This window comes from Nicotiana tabacum, chromosome 16 (genome assembly GCF_000715075.1).
Source record: "Nicotiana tabacum cultivar K326 chromosome 16, ASM71507v2, whole genome shotgun sequence".
NCBI lineage: Eukaryota > Viridiplantae > Streptophyta > Magnoliopsida > Solanales > Solanaceae > Nicotiana > Nicotiana tabacum.
The window spans coordinates 72379069-72389907 of NC_134095.1; the positions used below are offsets into that span (position 1 = coordinate 72379069).

The 10839-nt window shown below is 32.7% G+C and overlaps 1 long non-coding RNA gene across 2 annotated transcripts; it reads left to right on the forward strand.

Annotated features, from left to right (window-relative positions):
• The first annotated feature begins 233 nt into the window (after positions 1 to 233).
• On the forward strand, positions 234 to 4820 carry LOC107767861 (uncharacterized). Of its 2 annotated transcripts, XR_012700093.1 has the most exons (3): positions 368 to 714; positions 2875 to 3035; positions 4530 to 4820. It is a non-coding gene; the product is annotated as an uncharacterized LOC107767861 (long non-coding RNA). The 2 variants fall into 2 exon arrangements; XR_001644006.2 differs by having other exon boundaries at positions 234 to 3035.
• The last annotated feature ends 6019 nt before the right edge of the window (positions 4821 to 10839 follow it).

A 10839-nucleotide genomic window follows, 5' to 3' on the forward strand; every position in this document is an offset into this window, starting at 1 on the left:
TGTTATTTGTCTATTTTCTATTCCTGTAGTAATATTATATATTCCAGTTGATGCTCATGCACTAGTGACACCGAATTTTGGAAATTTAGATTTTTGTTCTTGGTTGTATTTCCATTATGATATTAGAATTTATATTTCGACCACATTCGAACATTTAATATAATAACCATTACTTTTCTATAAAAACAAAGGAAATTCGCTTATTCCTTTCACCACTTATTATAAAATATATTATGACCCGCCGATTATCGTATTGTTTAATTGTTGGCGCTTGCCTAACGGCGGCGTTGGGCACCATTATGGCATATGATGGAATTTGGATTGTTATAATTTTCTTCTATTATATATAAATATACCCATGTATTAACACTTATATTCCAATACTCCCCCTCAAGTTGAAGGGTGTATAGATGTTCAACACTCTTAGCTTGCCAAGTAACATAGAAAGTTGCACAAAACTCAGTTCCTTTGTAAGCAAATCGGCTTATTGATCTTTAGTATTTAGATACTTTTTCTCCCACATCCCATGCTTGATCTTCTCCCTAATGAAGTTATAATCGTTCTCTATATGCTTTTGTTCTTTCATGGAAGATGAGAATGACAGCAATCAGCATTGTTGCCTTGCAATTACAACAAAGAGTCATAGATTTCTAGATTGCAACTCCTAGTTCACTGAAAAGGCCAATCAACCAAACAATCTCAGCTACTGTCGAGGTCATATTCCTGTACTCTACCTCTACACTGCTTATTGTAAATTGTGTGTTGCTTCTTGGACTTCTAGGATATCAAGGAATATCCAAGCTTCACAATATAGACACTAACATATCTTCTTGTGACTGGACATGCTGCCTAGTTTGAGTCGCAAGATGCAGTCAAAGTATCTGCAACTTCCTTTCAGCAGAATTCTTATTCCATGACTCATTATTCAAATATCTTACCACTCTTGTTGCCTTGTCCATATGTGATTATTTTGGAGCTTGCATAAATTGGCTCAAGCTTTGAACAACATAGATAATTTTGGGCCCTGTAACTATTACGTACAATAATTTTGCAATCAATTTCTTCGAGCTAATAGTATTAACTAGGTGGTCATCATCTCCAACCCCAACTACTTTGTCATATTCCAGTATAGTCAGCTTGTGGTTGAGTTCAAGAGGTGTAACTGCAGTCTTAGCAGCACTCAATCCCATTTCAGGAATAAATTTAAGTGCATATTTTCTCTGATTGAGTATAATCCTTTTCTTGTATCTCAGCACTTCAATCCCTAAAAAGTATATTAATTCTCCCAAATCTTTAAACTTTGAATTCTTGATTCAGCATACCATTGGCTTCATCAATCAGGTTTTTGTTTCTACCTATAAATAATAGATCATCCACATAGATCAACATGAAGTAATCATAAGAACTTCGGCAAAAGTCAGTCTTTGCCAAGGTTTTAGTCAATTTTAGATTCCGCTGCCTTGATGTCTGTTTGAGTCCATATAAGGACTTAAGTAATTTGTAAACCTTCTTATGCTTTCCCTGTCCTCGAAAATCTTGAGGCACGTCCATGTAAACCTCCTCATATAAGTCTCCATGCAAGAAAGTATTGAATACATCCATTTGATACAAACTCCAATCCTCAGAAGCTGCTAAAGCTATAACAGATTTTACTATTACCATCTTTGCCATTGGAGAAAATATTTTATAGTAGTCTAACCTTGCCTGTAGGTTTCATCCTTTAGCAACCAACCTAGCATTAAATATTTCAACCCTCCTATTTGTTTTGTACTTAATTTTACAGACCATTTGGATCCTATAGCAGTCTTCCCAACTGGTAAGTTCACTACTTCCCAGGTGTTATTATCTTCTAAGGCCAAAACCTCCTCTTGTATAACTTCAATCTACCTTTTATCTTTTACTTCTTCCCTGAAGGTTTAAGGCCTTTCATATTGAAATAGCATGCAAGTAATTTCTATATTTCTCTATCACATGTTCATAAGACAAGAAATATAAATAGGATATGAACTCTAAGAGGTTTTGGGAGGATTCAACACATAGTCTTGCGTCTGAATTAGAGGTTTTTTTGTGGCATGTCTGTTGGTAAACACCGGCGAGTTATTCTTCTAGAATAGGTAACTTTGACTCTATGATATCTAGAGATTCTGCTGGAACTGTACTCCCTGTATCATCACCCTGTTAGATGTTTACCTTATTTTAAATTGTTATCATGTTTTTCTTTAACAAATTTTATATTTAATTTGTTAATTTAACTGATATTTTGCTTTGTTTAAAAATGATACTTTTACTCAGTTTTATTTATTTCTAAACTAAACCCATCGGATACTCTGTTTTGTATAAATTGTATATTATTTTACTTTATTATTTTTAAAATAAACTCATTATATTATTTGACACCTTACTTTATTCAAGATTGTTATTATGTTTTAATGTGTTTAAATATATCTCTCGTTCATCTAAATTGATATTTGTCAGGGTTGCAAAGTACATGGTAGCACGTGGGCTTTACTGTGCGACGATGACTATTATTGTGGGCACGAGGTGCCATATGTGTAAGAATTGAAAATTATGGTTCATGACTTGTGATTTATGAGGTGTGGTGCCTCGGGGTAATTCTTGTTGTATGTTCATGCAATGGGAGCGATTTGATTATTCGAGTTGTCATCCATTTTTCCTTACTTGAGTTTATTTATATCTCATCGGTGTTCTGATTATGTTGTTTCTTTATTACTCATTTACTACTTGTTTATCATTTATGTTTCAATTATTTCATTGTTGGTTCTAAATCGATTATCTTTTCCTTGTTGGTCTTACATTGAATTTCTTTCCATTGTTAGTTTATGTATATCTTGAACATGTTTCTATGTCTAGCAGGTATCCTGACTTGGCCTCGTCACTACTCTATCGAGGTTAGGCTTGATACTTACTAGGTACTATTGTGGTGTACTCATGCGACGCTTCTGCATATTTTATGCAAATCTAGGTATTCTGATCGTGTTGTTGAGAGTTGCTTCTGCGCAGCGGGAGACTTCAAGGTATACCTACTTGACGTTCGCAGGCCTCGAAGTCACCATCTTACTTTATTATGCTACTATTAAATTATAATTCAAAACAATATTGTGTTTAGAAATTCTAGTATGTTTCAGTAGTGCTTATGACTCCGTACTACCGATTTTAGGAAATGTATAACTATTGGGCGCTTGCGGCTATGTATGTCATTTAATGGTTTATGATTAATGATTAAATAGTTCAATTCTGTTATTATATCAGCATGTGTTAGTCTTACCTAGTCTTAGAGACTATGTGCCATCATGACATCCTAAGGTGGGAAATTGGAGTTGTGACAGTGGGTATTTTCGTACGGTTAATATGATGTTGGCACGATAAGTATTATTTCTGTGCGGTTTGAAATGAAATTAGTTTGTTTGTTATTACTGTGGAAAAGGAAAGAAATTGGATTTCTGTTATGATTACTCATTCGTTAAGCACTTACATTCCCCTTTATTTTAGTTTCTGAAAAATGTTTGTTGTTTAGTATGATACCTTCCGCTTGAGTTCCCTTGGTAGTTACCTCTGCATTTTTCCTTTGGGCCATTACTGTTATAGCTATGTTGTTGCCTTGTTTGTTATTGTTATACCTGTATTTTACTTGATTTACTTATGTTACATGTCCTCTTCGAATTCATGCCGCTACTTGTTATTAGCCTATACCGATTTTATGCCTCTAATTGTCACGTGATTTACTTGTTAAATCCCTTAACATGCTACATGTCTTCACTCACTACATGCTTTCACTTACTACATATCTTCACTTACTATATTATTTTACTTACCATATGCTTTCATTTATTAAATGCATTTACATGCTACATGCTTCTACTTGCTATATGATTTCATATACTAAATGCCTTTATCTGATCCATGTTCCTACTTGACAAACATCTTTACCGTTTCATGTTCTACTCTCTTTTGCTTAACTGGAGTGGGTGACTTTTAGATTGGTTGTGTGTTATGCATTGTGGAAGCCTTGCCATTTGCCATTTTATACGGTAGACTAGCTTTTGATATTGGATTGCTCTCTTACTCTGTTTGAGTTGTATTGTCTAGTTGAATACCGCGTGTTTATTTTCTTAGTGTTACAATGTGAACTTTGTCTGTGTTTGGTTGTTGTTGCGGTTTCATGTTATATTATTGATATTTGGATCGGGTTGCAAGCCGTAACAGAGTTTATTGATATTGGGATCGGATTCATGCCAGAATAGTGTTTATTGATCCTGGGATCGGGTTGCACACCACAACAGTGTTAATTAAGATTAGGATCAGGTTGCACGCCGCAACTGTATTTGTTGGTGGTGTTTGGTTATGATCCCTGTGCATATTTCATGATTATTATTCCCTGCGTAGAAATAGTTATGAGGTCATGTGTTATTTTCCATGTCTGTTAACTTGCTCCATAGCTTTTCAGTTGATATTCCTACCATTATTCGACATATTTCTTACCTTATTTTTTCTGCTTATTATCTACACAGGTATATATTAAGTGAGTATCTCTAACTTAAAACCTCTTCACTACTTTACCGAAGTTAGCCAAGATATTTACTGAGTACATGAGATCGGTTATCCTCATACTACACTTCTGCATCTTGCATGCGGATCTTGGAGTTGCGTAGCTGTGGAAGACGAAGCCCGGCATTGAAGACGTACCTGCGTTCCAGATTCAAGCTGCCTCTTGTTCATGGTAGTTTAGGACCTAAATTCTGTTTATGTATATTTCAACCAAATATTGTATTTATCCTTCATATCGACTTTGTAAGTCCTAATCATTGTGGCTCATGACTTGTACTACCAGTCCTTGAGGTAGTTATATTATATTCGGTTGTAGTTTCTATTATATATATTACAAATTGGAATTGGTTTATTGTTAATTGTCTTACCTAGCGGGTTGGGTTAGGTGTCATCACGGCTTAACAAAATTTTGGGTCGTGACAAATTCTCATCGATCTACTCCACAAACCAAAGTTATCCCAGCCTGAAAGTTTCACTAAAATTAGCACAAATCCAAGCATATTCGAAGGATGAACATACAACGGATGAGTATGATCGATTTTTGTATTCTCCATTATTGAGCATTCTCGACAAAAACAAAAAGAAAAAAAAAAGATAAAATAATGAAACAATTCGAATCAAAGCTGAAACAACTGTAACACCAATATCTGTGGCTCTGATGCCATGTTAAAGTTAGCCATGGAACTAAGAAATTTAGCTTAGGGAGCAAATATCTGAAGAGAAAGTCAGATATTTTTCATTAAGAGAGCTCAGAAAATGAAACTAAGCTAACGATTGTGATGATATAGAGCTTACACCTACTAACTCACTAGCTACTGGATATACTAAATAATAAACATGAACCCTAACTTATATTATTAAAAAATACACCCATATACTAATGCCTAGACTCCAATAGGAAATTATAAAGAATTCTGATTTTGTAAAAAGAAGAGGAAAGAAAATTATGTCTTTTTTATAAACTCAATTTTTACTTCCTTTAAGTCGTCGCATGTGTTGATTATGTAGATTTATCATTATAGATAAAAGGCTTTGAATATTTGTTGCAGATTTTATGCAAAGATACGGAAAAATGAGTGTTTCTTAACCATACCATAACTAGGTCGTTTTTCAATCATTTTCTTTTGGGAAAATATAATCAATCTAATTGTAACGCCCAATAATGATAATCCATTAATTAATTGTACAATTAAGTACACTTATTATGTCCCCTTATTCTTATCAAAAGGTGAGAGTATCATTGAGATTAAAAAAAGAAAGAAGAGTTACAAAAAGACTTTATGTAGCTTTAACTGTGCCTCTCAAAGATTAGTCAATGCCGGTTAATGACTGCTATTTATTAAGATTACTACTGCCAACTTGCCAAGTGACAACTTACTAGGTAAAGAAAGTAAAAGACATTATTGTTTATTTCGTGTGGCATTAAGTAGGGACTTTTTATTTATTACTCCCTCCGGTCTACTTTAATTGGGTTTTTTTTTACTGTTTTTACACATATTAAAAAATTCAACCTTTTAACATTATTTAACAATAAAATTGATCATATTAATATTAATTTGTTCATTTATGTTCTTTACTTCAAAGACAATTTTGAAAGAAAAAAAGTTAATTCTTTCTTGATATTTAAAAAATTAAATATTATAGATCACAAATAAAAGACCAAAAAATTAATTAAAGTGGGTATAATACTACGTGTATAGAATACAAAAGAAAGAGAACAAATGCCCTTGACAAACACCTCCATTGCAATAGACGTTAGCTTTTTGGTAAAAAGACAAGATAGAAAGAGACTTTATGTAATCTTGTAAGCCTATGAAAGACTAGTCAAGGTCTGCGCATGGCTGCTATTATTAAGATTTTAAAAGTGACAAATTAGAGAAAGTATAAAAGACATTGTTTATTTTGTGTGGCATTAATTATAATAATACGTATGAAAGAAAGAGAATCAATGCCTTTGACAAACACCATTTGCAATAGACGTTTGAGATTTTATGATATTTATTAATTTCAGCTAATATCTGAACAACATCCTTAAGTTAATGATATTTATTTCAGCTAATACAAATCAAATTTTGGTGTGTAATTTCCCATCTTGATAAAAAAAAATCATAATTTGATTTCTATCAACTTATATATACAAACGTTGTTTAAAAATTTACACTATCGGTATAATTTCCTTAGCCGGAATACATTGTATACCTTATTTCAAGTAATTATGTTCACTTATTATGAATAATTTATGCAGTTACCTTTTAGATGATCTGTAAATCATCTTTAATATTATTAATACATAGAAATTAAATTCTTTTCATAATTTTATTTTTCTACTAGATGAATCAGTCTATGTTGAATTACTTTAGAGAGAAAAAAAGGTTAATTGATGTTTAGAAAGCGAAAGTGATCTATTAAATTGGAATGAATAATATTATCCTCATGAATAGGATTATCTAATATTTGTATAGTTTTCATAGGCCAAACATAAACTTGATGGTTGCAAATTTTGAAAACAAAAATCACATATTTGTTATCACATGGAATTGATCTGAATTTTATATTACAATAATCTAATGACGAAATAAAATCCCACTTGGTGGATTAGGAAAGAAAGGAATATGCTCTGATTTTCTTAATAATATTAAAATTCTAGAATTCTCCAACCTTTTCCTCCTACAATTGTTTGGAATTCATATAAAGAGATCTCACTGTACAGTACAGATTCTAGTTTGGTATTATTTGACTTCAATTAAATATACACTTTGATCGAGATGTGCTCTCCTCTTCAATTATTTTGGACGACTCTTATAATTCTTTATGACAACATGGATCACCCCTTGGTTAATACTAACTAAATAGCCTAAATAGGAGGAGTAACCAACAAGGCTTGCTGCAGAATGGTAAGTATTTTTTTTCATGTTTAATCAGATATCTTGAGTTCGAGCTTTAAAAATATGTCGTCTATATTAAAAAGTATTTTACTCCCAATATACGACTTTTCGGTGCGAGTCTAGATTTCATCGGTCCCTAATATAAATATCGATCAATAAATTGAAAAGCAAAGATAAATATAAGAGCCAAAAAAAATAAAAAAGCTAATGGAGCACTGCTTATCTTTATTCTTCTTCATATTCTATCACAACTTTAATTGCATTTATCCATGCCAAGGACCTTCTAATTTGATTATGAGATGTAGGCCATATAAATTTAGAGAGGGACAAGTTATGAATATCTACTTCTTATGTAACACTTAAAATTGTTGATAAAATAAATGGTGTTGGTATTATTTATATTTGGTAATGCAAAGTCAAAGATTTTTTTTGTAGTCCCTTTTTTTCTTTACTTTTTTGTCTTTTGTAAAAAAATAAAGTGTCACTCATTAATTGTAGAAAGTCTTTTTCTCCTCTTTATATTAAATTGCTCTTTGTTGGGCTTGTAAAGAGCTAGTAAAAGAGAGTGGCCTAGCGCACATGAGAAATTTGGTTTTGCTAAAATTATTTTTTCATTTTTTGAGCTTACCAGAATATGTCCAAATTCATTCTCTTTGAATTGAATTTTGTAACGTTCCATTTATTTCTTTGTAACTTCCATACTTTAATTTCTATAACAACTATGTTTAATTTTTGTAACAACTCCATCTTTAATTTATGTAACAGCTACAGATTAATTTCTTCATTTGTAACTGTCCAACAACTTTTCCTATAAAAGGTAGTCTTCTTTGTAAATTATCCGATAGAGAAAACACCTTCATCTTCTCTTCTTTCTGGGCAATTGTTTTATGCAAGTTCCAAACTTTCAGCCACGAGTGCACGTGTTTGGAGGTGTTGTGGAACCTTGGGGAGCGACCGGTTTTAACGATTTGCACTCAGTCAGACCGAAATCACTTTCAAAGCAGTGGCTTGCCACAACACAATATTTTATAATGGGTTGTTCTTGTTTCTTTCTTCTTCTTAGTCAATATCTTCTACTCATTTTTCTTACAATTTGAAAGTGATTCTTACATGTAATATTGACTAATGGCTACCACTTTAAACAAAATACTTCCTAGTCTATCAAAGCTTGAGCCTTTAGATGGAACATTTATAAGCGTTGGTCCCATAAACTTTTAATTTTCTTTTAATTTGTTGCTGATAGTTCTAATACTACTATTGTTGATGCTGATAATTTTGCTAAGAAGAAATTTGAATAGGATAATAAAACTGTTCGAGGGCATCTGCTTAATATATGACTAACCCTCTTTTTGATTTTTTTATAAATTATAAATCTGCTAAAGTCATATGGGACAGTTTGGAGAAGATATATTGGTGCATATAATGCGGGGAAAAAGAAGTACGTAGTTGGAAAGTAGATCAACTTTCAGATGGTTGATGATAAGCCAATCATGGAGCAATTTCACGAGTATGAGAAGTTGATTGCTGATGTTTTGAATGAAGGCATAGAGATGTGTGAGATTCTTTAGGGTAATGTTCTGCTTGAAAATTTTTCACCTTCCTGGAGTGATTACAGGAATCAACTGAAACACAAGAAGAAAAATTTAACTCTTCAAGAACTGATTAGTCACATGAGGGCTAAGGAAGAAAATCGTCTCAAAGATGAGGAAGCTGAACAACTTAAGGATAAGATGAAATCTCTCTCTCTTAATTCTTCTAAAGCTAACCTTGTGGAATCTTCTAGTACTTTTGTGAAAGACATGTTTAAAGAAAAATAGAAGAAATGACATATGAAGAAATAGAATTGCTTTAATAAGCCAGAGGACCATATTCAAAAGTCGAAAGGACATTGCTATGTTCTGTGGCAAAATTGGTCACAGGACTTTCCAGTGCAACCAGAAACAAGGACAAAGCTCAAAGAATGGAGGAAAAGCTCCAGTCTAAGCTAACTTTATTGTGGGTGGTGATGTCATTACTGTTGTGGTCGTTGAGGCAAATATGATGGCTAACAAGACTGACCGAATACTGGGCACAGGCACTTCAATGCACCTTTATACTAACAAGGAGTTATTTCACGACTTTGAGGAATCTGCTGAGGGCGAGTATGTCTACATGGGTAACTCCAATATAGCTAGAGTTATAGGTAAAAGAAAAGTTCTGCTTAAGTTAACTTCTAGAAAAACCTTAGCCTTGAACAATATTCTGTACGTACCCTCCATTCGTAGAAACTTAGTTTCTGGTGCGCTTCTCAACAAAGCAGGTCTTAAACTTATTTTTGAATCGGATAAAGTTGTTATTTCTCGTGGGAGAGACTTTGTTGGGAAAGGTTACCTCAGTAAAGGTTTATTTTTACTGAACATCGCTCAAGCGATTACTAATAATGCTAGTACTTTCAATTCTGCTTATATTGCTGAGTCCATTGATTTGTGGCGTGGTAGACTAGGTCATGTTAATATTGATTCTATTAAAAGGCTTAAAAAAATAAAATTAATTCCTACAGTTAAAGTTGATGATTTTCTAAGTGTCATGTTTGTGTAGAGGCAAAACATACCAAAAATTCTTTTAAGAATATAACTAGTAGAAAGATGAATTATTTGAACTAGTGCATTCAGATTTAGCGAATTTCAAGAACAATGTTAGTAAGGGTGGAATGAAATACTACATCACTTTTGTAGATGACTTTTTAAGGTATACTAAGGTATATCTTCTTAAGTCAAAAGATGAGGCTGAAAGAATATTTTTAAAATATAAGGCAGAAGTAGAAAATCAATTCGACAGAAAAATCAAAAGACTTAGGTCTGACAAGGGTGGTGAATATAGTACTAATACTCTAGAAGTTTTTTGTGAGAAAAATAGTATTATACATGAGGTTAGTGCTTTATACACTCCCCCAAGAAAATGGTGTAGCCGAACGAAAAAATAAAACCCTTAAGAAAATGATGAATTCTATGCTTTTGAGTTCGAGCTTATATGATAATATGTGGGGGGGGGGGATCTATTTTATCTGCAAGCTATGTTCTTAGTAAAGTCCATCATAAGAAGTTAGATAAAATCCTGTATGAGTTATAGAAAGGGTTTGCCTTGAAAACTCTGAAAGTGTGGGGATATTTGGCTAAAATTGGTCTACCTGATTTTAAACAAGTAACAGTTGGACCCAAGACTTTTGATGCTATTTTTATTGGTTATGCTCAAAATAGTGCTTCGTATAGATTTATATCTTTGAATGATTGTTCTATTTGTGAATCTAGAGATGCAGAATTTTTGAGCATATTTTTCCATTGAAAAATAATTTGCCTAGTGATGTGCCTAATAATGCTTCTACATCTATGTCTGTTAATTCTCATATTTT